The sequence below is a fragment of the Gallus gallus genome, chromosome 4 (genome assembly GCF_016699485.2).
Source record: "Gallus gallus isolate bGalGal1 chromosome 4, bGalGal1.mat.broiler.GRCg7b, whole genome shotgun sequence".
NCBI lineage: Eukaryota > Metazoa > Chordata > Aves > Galliformes > Phasianidae > Gallus > Gallus gallus.
The window spans coordinates 73,212,549-73,226,048 of NC_052535.1; the positions used below are offsets into that span (position 1 = coordinate 73,212,549).

Consider the following 13,500-nt stretch of genomic DNA (forward strand, 5'->3'; position numbering starts at 1 on the left):
CCAAAAATGGTCATAATTGTACAGCAAAGTAAAACTGGATAGATGCGGGGAGAAATGGCTTCCACTGAGAGCAGTTTTGTTCAGTTTTTTAAGTATCCTTTTAATGTTGTTAATAGATCTTCGGAAAAATAAATTATTTAAGGAGACTTATCTTGAAAACGCTACTAGAATTATGACTAGCAAACATATGAATCATTGCTGTTCCATAGCACAATTAATTTCCATCGCTGTGTTTCTGACCTACTTACACAGACCGCAAACACTAATCTCAGTGGGTAATTAAAAGAGTGTAAATATCATTTGTCCAGTCCCCAATGATTTGTTTTAGAAATCCAATGAGCTCTCTGCAGTAAGCTTGCAGATAAGAAATCCTCAGTTACATATAGACTTTAATTATCATATAATACTAATGATTCTTAATACTCAGTTTCATATTTTACACTTAGAATAATACAAACTGTATTTAACAGGTAATTAAATTTTTTCACCCATGAATTTATTTCCCTGACTGTAGCGTTCTGATGCCATGAAATGTGGGTACAGTGTACAAAACAGGCAGCTATATCTGTCTTTCATTTAATCTTGGATAAAATATGTGCAATATTTTTGTTGATGTAAATGAAGTTTCCTTCACAGTTTATTCCTGGCCTTCTAAATACATGCGTATATTTCAGACACGGACCAAAGTAATCAGTTTCACAGTCAAGAAAATATTTGGCTAAATGTCATCCTGGTTTAGCGTTAAAAGGAAATTAACAATGAGAAATAATGTATATTAGTTGTATGTATAATAGATTCCATTTGGTGTCATTAAAAAGTGATGAAATAGATAGTAATACAAATAGAATGAATGTTACAGGCACAGGAAATTGAGAAGAGAAGCAAAAGGAAAAAATTCATGACAGCAAGTGATGATTTTATAAAGAGCAGTAAGAATGATGGATATCCCAGCAATGCTCTAACTTTGTAACTAGTTAAAGATGGTCATTATTTAAAGAGATGAGGATTTTCTTTCCCTGTTTTTTTTTGTTGTTGTTGTTGTTTGTTTGTTTCCTTTTTCTGATCCATTCCCACTTACTTGTTCCTTTGTTTTTTCCAAACTCCGTTCTGTACCGTGAGGGTAAGATGGAAGCAGCAGCCATCTCAGAGCTCTGAATGGGCTATGCACTGGTTGACCCTTGCGTCAGTAGTAGGACTGGGTGGAATCCCAACTGCAGATGATCCCATCGAGAGTGTTTCTCATGCAGCAGTTGTACATCAGTCCCTAGACGTTCCAGAGCTTGATAAGGAAGCGTATTTCAGAAGTAAATGTAGTAAGCTGTACCGTAGCAGGCTCTTCAGCCCTAGTGTTCCCTTTAGTGACTGTAAGAATGCTCTCTGCTCACCACTTGCTGTTATCGTAGCTCTAGTGAGAGTCAGGACACAGACACCGAGCTGAGACAAGAGCAGCCTATCTGTGGTCATGGCTATCAGAGCCTTCTGAGAGAGAAAGCTGTCCAACTGCAAGTGGCAGAGAAGTCTGAAAAGGGGTTGCATGCAATGACCCTATCCTTCAGCTGTGACATGCAGCACCTGAAGTAGAATAAAAATTTCTGTTGCTGAAATGATTCTTCAAATGTAAAAGAAAATGTTATAGTAATAGAAGAGTACTCCTTTACCACCTAGCCAACACAAAAGTTGGTGAACAGTTGTTGTGGTTTTGCTTTGTTTTGGAACTTCCTAATTAAATTAGCTTTTGGTAGAATGCGAGCACAATGAATTCCAGCTGTAAAGGTCACATTTTGGAAGTATTATAAGCCACTTAACAACAGAAGCCTAAAAGAAAAATCCTTTCTCAGCCTCTATGACTGCCTTGCAATATTATAACAGCACTGGCGTAGCAGTATTTCTGTAATTAAACAGCCTTTGCAGCGGCCTGCAGAAAAGGAAATGCTGGTGACTGAGATGTGCCTACGCAGAGGGAGTCTTGCACAAGGGTTACCTCAGGGGTGTCCAACCTTTCGGCTTGGCTGGGCTGCACTGAGTGAAGAGGAACCGTTGAGGGCCACGTCTACAACAGCTGCTCCGAAAGTAATGCCTCTTAATTATTTCCATGGAAACAACCGACACAAAAGCACAATAACATTATTTGACAGAGCAAATTCTCAGCTACAAAATACTGTTTTTTTTTTTTCCCATCATAGTCACTAGCATTAGCCTCATGTTTTCAGCAGTGATGAACAAGTGCCTGCATGCTGCTCTTGTAACAATCTGTACCAGCAGGGGTGACCCACTGTTTCTGTCACCACTGCTGAATAGCACCATCACCACCTCACTGTGCTCACATCCACTGTTTGGTCTCCATAAATGTTTGGAGCAGATGAATGTTTGTGGGTGCTATTGTTTCTGCACTTCCATGTCAGATGCCATTTTGTCAGACTTCCCTTCTGCTGTCATCTGTCACACAGCAACAACGTGTAAGGGACCATCGCTGAGAAGGTTCAACCTCTGCTGCCGTGGCACCAACACCTGCCTCTGATGTTGTGGGCCGTCATCATAAAATAAGTGGCATTACTTTTGGAGCAGCTCTCATAAAATATATAACACAATGTATATAATTAACAATGCTAATTTTTATATTTAATATTTTTGTTAATACCAAAAAGAAGGTGTAGCAGAAATGCTAAGTCACAGCCTGAACCAGTGATGGAGCACCTGGGGGGAAGGCAGGGCCAAGCCAGGGGAGCTCAGGTGCATGCAATGAACCTAAGTGATTGGAAGGGGTGGAGCCAGGATGCACCCCTTCCCAGACTGCATTTAAGGGTTGGCAGTGGTAGTAAGGGTGCTTTATTGGAGGTTTCTGCATACCTGAATCCTTCTGAAGGTAAGTAGTTTGATTGTTTGATTCTTTTTCCTTTTTTTTTCTTCCTCCACTTGTTTCTGTGCCCACTGCTGTTGTGTCTGAGTGAATCCTTGCTTGCTGCAGCCTGAGGTCTTGCTGCTCTGATACCTTGCTGTTCTTTCCATTGAGTTTCAATCACATTATAGAAGGCAACAGAACCATAAGACTAGGGGGATATTTGGCCCTGCTTCTGTGAAACTGATACATCGGTTTGTTTGATGGCAGTGGCTGCAACTCTTAGTGAGGTCTCAAGGGGTTTGTCAGAGATATATATATATATATTTTAAGTTATACTCTTCTTATAACTCATCCTTAAAAACAGTTGTTCCCAAATGTATGTACTGCCATAAAGCAGTAATGTGAGTGGGGTGTGACTGTGAAGGGAGGGGTATTTCTTTCTGTTAAGTGAGAGCTTGTAAATCTTTAGTAAAGAGACACAGTCAGACTTTTGAGTTGAGTGTCTGATTACAACTCTGTGCATTCCACCTCAAAATTCTCAGCTAATTTATTTGTCAGCTGAAAATGGAGTTGAAAACAAACCAAAAAATTGATGTTTTTTCCAACAATCTTGAAACCTATTGTCAAATTCCTTTATCCAAATGGAAAGCACAGCTATAAATTTTCCCTGTTCCCAGGGCTGTGTTTAGCCAGTGTATCAAAATGCATGACAAGGTCTCATTGCTACAGCAATTTTACTTTAAAGAAAGTAGTTACTCAACTTCTGTTCTCTGTCTTGTTACCTACAGGTCCTCAGGTGCTCAAGTGAGAGAAACGTGTGCTTATCATGTGCAGTATTATCTCCTGTGCTCTCTAAATACCTCTTTGGTGACAAAAGGTAATGCACAACTTTGGGGAGTGGTTGCTCTGATATGTGATAACGTTATTCTACAGCAAACAAATTTGTATAGGTAGTCATGTGATCTCTGTAATAAAAAATAGAGAAATAATATCATTTCTCCAATGTAAAAAATAATCTTAATAGCTAAGGGACAAATAATGGCAAAAAAATGAGACAACTTTCTTCCCTTCGGGTCTACCTGAGCTTTGTGGCTGATTGAGGACTTCTGTACCCCCTCTGTTGTGCTTGACTGCAACTAGGTCAGTTTCTGATTGCTTTTCTCAATCAATCCTCATTTTGGCTGGTAACAGATCAAAAATGAGAACTGAAATTGGGGAAAAGCTACACAAACCCCACACCAAACAATGAAAATGAAAGATGTAAGAATACTGTGTTTCCTGTGGAGAAACACACTTAGGAAAGTGGCTTTCATATTTCCTTGAGATGTACAAGTTCAATCTACATGTCTGTATCCCACGGCAGCTGTAATCTTCTAAGAGTATGTGCTGCTTGTGGTATCTCTTCTTGAACAACGCTGGAGGTTTTCACAGTTGCTAGTGGAACTTGCAAGTGCAGCGGAGAGGTCTAACTGAGAGCCATGAGACAGTTATCCTCTCTGCTTTGGGCATGGATGACAGTGTACAAATCACATTGTCCAGCGAGTAATACTTGCACTCGCTTTCTGCACTGCATTTCATAGCTGTTAAATTCCAGTTCCAAATACAGAGTTGCATTGTACTCACGTTATAGGTTTATTTCTGTATGGTTTAAAAATCAGCATTTTTTAGATTGTTTAAAGCTTGTGCATTTAAGATATTGAACAGTGATGTGTGGCTTAAGTTGCAAACTCCAGTATTTTTACGTTCTATAAAAAATGCAGAGAGCTTCCTCATACCTTCCCTCCTCTACATATTCATTTTTCTTATATCTGCCAGATGGTGTGGAGCAAATTATTCTAGCACTCAGACCATGAGAATTTTAAGCAGATGAATGTAACAGTCTGCACAGCACTTTGCCTCCTTTTATCACTGACTGTGGTGCTGGTCTGTTTGATCACACCCCAGAACAAACAAACCTCATTAATCAGTATTTTCCTTTTCTTACCCTTGGCTGATTTTTTTTTTTTCCTTCTCCATTCACATCTGGAGTTTTTTTAGAAGCTTTGTTTTTCAGATGGAGGTAATTTTTGTTTGTTTCTTTGGTGCTTTTATTTAAAATTGAATTTAGCTTTAAGAAATAATGCTAGCTTGATAAAGATGAGAAATAGCACTGTTCAAGTATAAATGAAACTTGGCCTGGACATCTATAATGTAAGTTATCCACTAGTAGTCTGCAGCAATTTACATCTCTATAGTAGAAAGGCTAATGCAGTTTAAATTCCATGTGCCTTACGTCATCAAGACTTACTGAAGCGGTCATTAAAGATTCTGAATTATGCAATTTGGATATATTACCTCACCTCGAGTGTCAGCAATGCCAGCTGACAATTTGATGTCCTCTAATTTACTCTGCCTTTACTGAAGTTTACTGAAACAGTCTCAAAGCCCTTCTTACTTTCTGCTTCACTTTCAGTTCATTGCGAGGGACCTCTGGAGATCGTCTGTTTTAACTTCCCATGTGAAGTGAAACTGCTGCTGGTGCTGGACCAGGTCAGCCATGGCTTTTTCTGGGTGAGCTGTGAAAACCCTGGAGGATGGAGATTGTCTCTCTGGAGGAACAGCAGTGTGAACTCTCAAGTTACAGTGCCCTCCCACTGAAAGAGGTTTTCCATGGGTCTAGTCCAAACCCCTCCAACCAGAATTTGTGTCCGTTGCCCCCTTGCTATATTTTTCTGTCCTTTCTGAGGAAAGTTTGAGTCTGTCATCCTTGTGGCTCCCATTCAAGAGCAATAGGCTGCTAATAGATTACTGCTTAGCTCTTCCTTGCCCAACTGAACTAGCTCAGCTCCCTCAACTGCTTCTCACTGCTCACTGATGGCACCTCCTCAATGCTCCTGTCTTAGAAGGACCCTCTCCAGTTTATGGACATTCCCTTCAAACTGCAGGCTCCAAACTTGGACACAGACTTCAGATATGCCCTGGCCATCACTCTTTTCACAGCTGACTTAGGAAAATAGATTCTATTTAATATCATTGGCTACTGAGATCTTAAAGTGGGTTTCTTAAATTAGGACCTTGAACTATAAAGATCTGTGGCTCTTAGAGGATGGTAGTGGGATACGCAACTTTTGGCGCAGTTGTGGCCATGATTCCAAATGTTGTGGGGGCTGATTAGAGGTTTCAGGAGGATCATTCCAGTAGGAGCTTTTATCTGGTAGCATGAATATGCTGTGTCCACTCCTCTTCCAGATTAAAAAGAGAAGGTAACCAAGTTATGTTTGCAGACCAACACATCATTACTTGAGCACACTACAAATTAATGTAAAGAGAAATACAGCCTTTTACTTGGTTGCTTCCTCTAATAAGCTCCTTGCTGGGGAGTGGAAATAGCCAATGTTCTGGGATTTTTTTTTTTTTGGGGGGGGGGGGGTAATGCTTTTAACACTTCTTTCAAGAACTAAATTTAATCAGATGGCAATATGCATGTATTTCTATCTGTGAAATCTACCTAGAAATATGGAATCTGTTCTGGGAGGGAGTCTAAATGTTGAAAGTACAGGAACACTGTGCTCAGTGATAAAGAAAACCTTACTTATCTCCTCTTCAAAATTAGAAGTCCTTGTTAATATTCCAGACCCGGTTTATGGAACTGCTGGCAGTAGCTGCAGATCTATTTGAATCAAAATGAAAGCTGATGGAAGAAATCAAAAATGCAGTGCAGCAGCTCAGTGTTGATGCATACCAGGGATGGTAAAGACCACATCAAGGAGTGGGCAGGTAGGAAAATGGCACCTATGCAGATTGAGATGTACTACAAAACATGTCTTGAAATATGATGAAACTTAAAAAAAAACTGCATTCACTGAAAAACAGCGAGCTCAGAAGTTAGGATAATGCTTAGCTCTGCTCTTGTCTCAGCCAAGGATAAATAGATGTGGTATTTAATACGAAGAATCTTTCTGTTCCTCTTTCTTCTTTCTTGTTCTCACCTCCCTCAATGACAAAGTCACAGTTGCATTCTACACAGCATCTGGGCTCATCTCCTGGGAGACCTGTGTCACTGTATCTAGAACATATGGCCACTTTGCCTTTTCTCCAACCAGAGTTTCACCTGCAGCTTTCTCTCTTAATTCTATTCCTTGTCTTCCTTCTATTCTTCTTTTTTCCTCCACCTAAATACTATCTATCAGTTTCTTTCTCCTTTGCAGTTTAGAATTGATTTCTCAGTATTGATAAGTTTTACTTTTTTAATCAGGAGTACATGTGTGCAGGAATACATACATAACCTACTCCTGTGTGCAGAGTAGACAAAGACTTCTTAGGATGTACAGGGTTGTCAAGCAATGAGCTGTATGTATTTTAAAACATTAGAATTAAAGGAGAACAATTGGTAAGGAATAGGATAATTCAGGCTGATGTTTGTAACTTCGTACCGATGTGATGGCAAGGAGACACAAGCTTGCTCATTAAATGAATGAGTTTTTAAGCAAAAAAAAACCTGATACCCTTCCTGTTCTTTAAGTGATTTGTTTCAGTCTCACTTCCTGTTACTCTTCTACCTTTACTTCAGAACCATATCCCTTTAGAAAGTCTGAGAAGAGTCTCTGTTAAGACAGATGATTTTTTCTTCATCTTTCTTATGTTTTTGCTTCCCTTTCTCTTGTATCTCTCAGATTTTGTTTTTTCTGCCCCTGCACTACTACTGCTTTTCCCCTTCACATTCTCATCTTTTATACACACCGCACTTTCTCCTTCCCCAGGGGGGAACACAATCTTGGAGCTGATGTAATTCTAAAGTAAGATTCCTCCTGGAGCATCCAAATGATAGGCATAAGTAGAAGCAGATGATTTTCTGGAGGTAAGGTTGCTAGGATAAACTACATCTTAAAAACCTTATGATGAAATAAACTAGCTTTTTTTTGTATTGGCCCATGAAACAAGAGAAAATTCAGAACAATCAGTTCAGTAAGATGTAACTGAAATTAGCATCAGTGCTTTCAATCTTAACTACTGTTGAGTTAGTTCATAAAAGCAATTTCTTGTAAGATAAACCAGATTATGAATGTCTGTTAGCTCATGGGTGTCGAAACTTCTTGCTTTCCTGATCCACATTGAATGGAGAGGAATTGTCTTGGGCTGCATAAGTTGCTCTGAAAGTAATGCCTCCTAATTATTTCCACGGAAACTACAACCAGTTCAAAGAGCACAATAAGATTATTTGATAGAGCAAATTCTCAGCTACAGAACACTTTTTTTCAAGGCAATCACCACCATTAACCATGCGTTTTCACCAGCAATGAACAACAGCCTGCATGCCATGCTCATAAGAATCTGCACCAGCTGTGGCAACTCACTGTTGCCACTGCTGAAACACAACACCACCACCTCACTGTGCTCACATCCAGTATTTGGTCTCCATACACACTCAGCAAGCATCCATGAATGTCAGTGGGGGCTGTTAGAGGAAATCGACAACACACTTTTTGTTTCATCCGCATTTCCATTTCAGAATCACAGAATAACAAAGCTGGAAAGGACCTACAAGATCATCTAGTTCAACTGTCCTCCTATAACCATTACTACCCACTAAGCTACCATTATCTTGTCTTGTCCTGCTTGTTTTAGGTTTGTTAAATGTTCAAGTACATATACTGTTGAAAAGATGAGGACATAAGAGTCCAACTTGATTTCATACACTTTACGAGGTCCGCAGTGTTTCAGCTTCTCATCTGGGGGGACTTAAAATGTCTTCTTTCTTTAGTCTTCCTGCAGATTAAAATGTTTTGCTGTAGGACATTGCACACTTTTCACGGAATATTTGTACTGAGGTCCTCAGCCCAATGCTCTCTCACACAGTGCTGAGCAGCATTGTCTTACTAAAAAATAAAAATTAAAAACATCTAGAAATCTTCACTATAAAATCATTCCATTATATTAATTTCCATTAGAATCCATGGTAAAATAAAGCTATTGTCAAATGATGTCATATCTTTGAGAAGTAAAAAAAGCTGAATAGGTGTTTTTCTAGGAGCTAATATTATTCATGTAAGAAAATATATAATTATTTGCTCACAGACATATTCAAGTGCTAGTTTGTTTTTTCCACGGTGAGCAGTGTCAGGTGGTTATGTGTCATGGATTTTTTCAGGAGATCTGGCAGCTGACACGGTGTCCTGTCTCCAGTTGCTTGCCTGCGTCCCTGTGCTACTCCATCTGTTGTCCTTGTTGGGAAACCAAACAAGCTAAGAAACTGCTTTTATGTTGTTGTTGCTAGGCTATTTTTTAGCCCTATCAGTTTCACAGCCTGATGCACTGTGTGACTACCCAAATAGCCATGCCATAACAAGGGAGAGGGTAGTGCAGAGACAGGAGTGAGCAGTCAGGACTGGGAAGGGCAGGGACTGCCTCGACAGTGCTGCAGTACCATCTCTGAAAACCTCATTTTTCTCCTTTTCTCCCCCAGAACTACATGCTGCATGTTAAATATAACATAGCACTGGGTTCTGTGTTACGTATTTCATACAACATTGTATAGGTAGGAGCCACTTCAAAAAACCTTTGAACTGCAGAATGGAGCACTTCTTCACCTATGGTAACCTTAATTCTGCTCCCCTTTTTATTACAATAGCATTATTAGAATAGTGTCCTACTGCTATAATGGTAGCATTAGAGATTTATGTAGTACATGAAAATACTCTGTAACTACTATACAATGCTGTACAATATGATAACATAGAATATATACATAGTATACTTACATAACGTTAGAAAACTAAAAAGTTTGAACCAGCATTGCATTATCTGGGCCATGTAGCCTGCCTGTGACTTATAAGCATAGGTGACTCCCAGTTATTTTCTTTTCTTGAGGCATCACTTATGACAAAGAAATGTGCACTCGTGTGATGCAAGATGGGGTTCAAGAAAATGAATCTTGAAAGTGAGCAGCTTCTGCCTTCTGCTATGAGTTACAGGTCTAAGGAGCCTGAGCAAGAATATGTCAGTGGTATAATCCTTAATGATCCTAACCACCTCCTTCCTAGTACTTTTTTCAAATGTGGACAAAAAGCCAGAACTTAAATAATAAATCCCACCTACATGCAGACAGATCAGTTATCCGTGTGCCTAGAGCAGGTCCAGTTATAAGACACAAAGAAGGCCATACACACGGCTCACCTTTGCAAAGACAGGTGTGTAACCAGCAAGGTCACCAGTACTTGAAATACCAAAATGAGCCTTGGAGTACCTGAGGTAGCAGACAGTTCTTTATGTTAATCTAGATGTGGCTATTGCAATTCAAAAAAAAAATGCAGGAAGTATACAGTTTGCCTGGTTTCCCACTGAGGGACAAGTTGGTCAGTATCTCTACAAAATAAAGTCACTCACCAGAGTATATCACTGATATATCACTAGAATACATCCCTTTGTTTTTGCAAGAAGGAGCAGCTGTAGCAGCACCCTCTTCTTTCTCTCTAGAAACAGACTTGCTCATGAGAGAGAAGGATATCTTTGCAGAGCAAGCAATGTAATATAATAGCGTGTTAAAAAAGAAAGAAAAAGAAAGTAAGTTTAGCTAATGTCTGCTTTTTGTTCCTTTAGGATTCTTATATTGGCTTTCTGATTGTTATTCTAAGCTGTGGATAGAAGAACAACACACACTAACAAACAACCTCACTTTGCAGAGCTGGGGCATTACAGAATTAAGCTGTCAGGAGGAAGGTTACAGTCCATTTTGACACAGCTGCAGAAGTTAAAATTCACTCTCGATGTTTTCATTCACTGCTGAGGATTTTTTCTGCAAGTGGGCATTTAATACAGTTGAGAGAAAAAGACTTGATTGCAAGGGAGAAGAGTAAGGAAGATCATTAGTTAAAAAATTTGGCCCAGCTGGGGAAGAGACAATAATTAATGTTTATGGTTTGTTATGGACTATTTATAGGATATGATGGATTTTTATTCTGTGTAGTTTTCTACTGCTTTGTACTTTGTTATGCAGTTTGGAACTTATTGTGAAGATAAGGACCAGCATTTACTATTTTGTATATTAGTAGTTCACGAGGTAGGGGTTATTAGATCAACTCTTTTGCAGTTCAGTAGCTTTTTTTGTAATGTTAGCTTATTGAAAGTGTGTGTGTTCTATGTAGATGGGCAGAAACTAAGCAAATGAACTTCCTAATACTTAAACAAATACTCAAAGCAAAGATGTAACGCTGGTAGATCTAGCAAGCCTAACCTCAGGCATGAATATGAATGTTTTACAGGTTCTATTAAAGAGAGGACTTCCCACTAAAAAAAGAAGTCTTAGGGAGCTAATGCCATAATGAATGTACCAAATAAGAGATTGTGCTAAATAAAAAATGAATGAAAATATATACCACTGGAGTACATGTTTTCCTTCTGTGGATGTGAAACACTTGCAAAGAAACTGCAAGACAGAATCAGGCCTCTGCAAAAGAAGTGCTAACCAAAAAACTTGCATTTGTTCTAATTCTACTACTCCAGCAGAAGATCAAACAATAAACTTGAAAACCTGATCTTCTCTGAATCTAAACAGCTCCCCATGAAATATTTACTCCTCTCCAAAAACATCTTGTATCTAAGGAGCTTGTCCCAAGATTTCAGTTGGCACAGGAAGAAGTCAGATTGTAAGGAGCTTAAAAGATAAACTGCCCTCACACGCAACATATTAGCTTATAGTTTCAGATGTTTCCAAATGTGGAAGGTATTAAAACAATGCTATTTTAACTGGAAAGACCTAGAAGTTACCAGAACGTTGTATAAATTCTGTGTATAACGAATATAAATTAGATTTATAACCTAGTTTACTCAGTGGTGATATTTTGCATTAACACCACCTTTTCAGATGGTATTCAAAGCACATAATGATTATCTGCTCATGCAAGGTTCCTCAAGGGGACTGGAGGTGATCATAAGGCCTTGGTAAGTGACTGAGGAGCTGAGAATAGTGGCTTCTTATCTACAGCAATGTATTTCCTTCTAGAGAATGTGTTTTGTTTTCAGAAGTGAATTGCCACTCTGGTTATTGTTCCAATAGATACAGGTACTCTTAAAGTCACTTCTCAGCTAAAATTTGAGAATGCACACTTGATTGTTCACACTGCAGTGAAGAGTGGGTATAAACTTCAGCGCTGCATTTTCTTGTGTCTGGTGCTCCTTTCTATTTCACCTGCAGCACAGACATCATTTCCTCAGAAGACTGCAGGTACTCATTAATTTCTCCTCTTTGAAATGCTACCAAACTATGATAGAGTGATGTAATTGTACATGTAGCCTGATATCTGTCCCGGTTGAAGTATGTGTGTTTTTTATTTGTCAATAAGATATGGTGGCTTTTTTTAAGCCATTAGCTGCCACTATTTCAGCTTGCTAGAAAGGCTCAAAATGAACTTTGCTGTTAACATATGCAATTCCCAGCTCTGTCTCTTTTTTCTTCTTATGAAACTTTAATAAAATCATTCCTACCGTCCTGACCTCCAGGCTGTTACAGATGTGTTCTATCTGGGATAATGTTTAAAGACCATTCAAAAAGTTCAGATAGTCTCTTCATGGCTGATAAAGTTGGCAAACATGGCAACGCTGCTGTTACTATGCTGGCTTCCTAGAGCACACTTCCCAGAGCAATTCAGAGTATTGATTTATATATATTTCAAGTGTTGCAAAGTTTAGTTTCTGTAATTACAGAGAAGCCGCCTCTTTCCTTCACTGCAGAAATTTATATCTATGTATTCATCTTCACATTTTTAAATTTGAAAAATACGTAAGTCTAACATAAAACCTGCTCTGATTATGGGCTCTTGTCTCAAGTATTCTTTCTCCAGTGATGTGACAGAACACAAGGATTAGGTCCATTTATTCACATGGGCTTGGTGGGAGGACAGAATGAGAGCTTGCCTGTGATGAGAATTTGCATTTAAGGCTCCTGGATAATTTAATAAGAACATTATCCATTTATATGTGTATTCTTTTAATGCAGACTGCTTTATCATAAATACTTTTTTATTATTTTTATTAAATTAGTTTGCAGGAAATTCTTTAATATCATGTGCTGTAGATTAAAAAAAAAAGAGAGAGAGAGAGAGAAAGTGTTAGACTGGCTGAGAGAGCTGGGGCTGTTCATCCTAGAGAAGAGAAGGCTCCAAGGTGACCTGATAGCAGCCTTTCAATATCTGAAGGAGAGCTACAGGAAAGAAGGGGACAGATTGTTCAGCCAGATCTGTGGTGAAAGGACAAGTGGTTTCAAATGAAAAGAGGGTACGTTTAGGTTAGATATAAGGAAAAAGTCTTATACAGGGAGCATGGTGAGGCACTGATACAGGTTGCCCAGAGATATGGTGGGTGCCCTGTACCTGGAGACTTCCAAGGCACACCTGCATCAGGCCCTGGGCAGCCTGATCTAGCTTCAGATATCCCTTTTGTTGCAGGAGAATTGCACTAGATGACCTTTAATGGTTCCTTCCAACTCTAAGAATTCTACAATTCTATGATATTTAAAAAACAAACTATAAACACTGGCAAAGTAAGTGTGGCCATAGCATTGCAAACATATAACCTTGACTCTACCACCAGCTGGCCAGCCATGTAATAAATACATACTACAGAGATTTTAGGGCTCTAACCATAAAGCTACAGCAAGTTTAAATGCTCCCCCCTCCCATAGCTGTCTG

General features: G+C 39.1%; 1 long non-coding RNA gene across 1 annotated transcript; it reads left to right on the forward strand.

The window, feature by feature from the left end:
* Window positions 1-2,819: 2,819 nt before the first annotated feature.
* LOC422811 lies at window positions 2,820-11,187 on the forward strand. The gene is made up of 3 exons (XR_001466405.4): window positions 2,820-2,863; window positions 3,628-3,716; window positions 5,292-11,187. It is a non-coding gene; the product is annotated as an uncharacterized LOC422811 (long non-coding RNA).
* The last annotated feature ends 2,313 nt before the right edge of the window (window positions 11,188-13,500 follow it).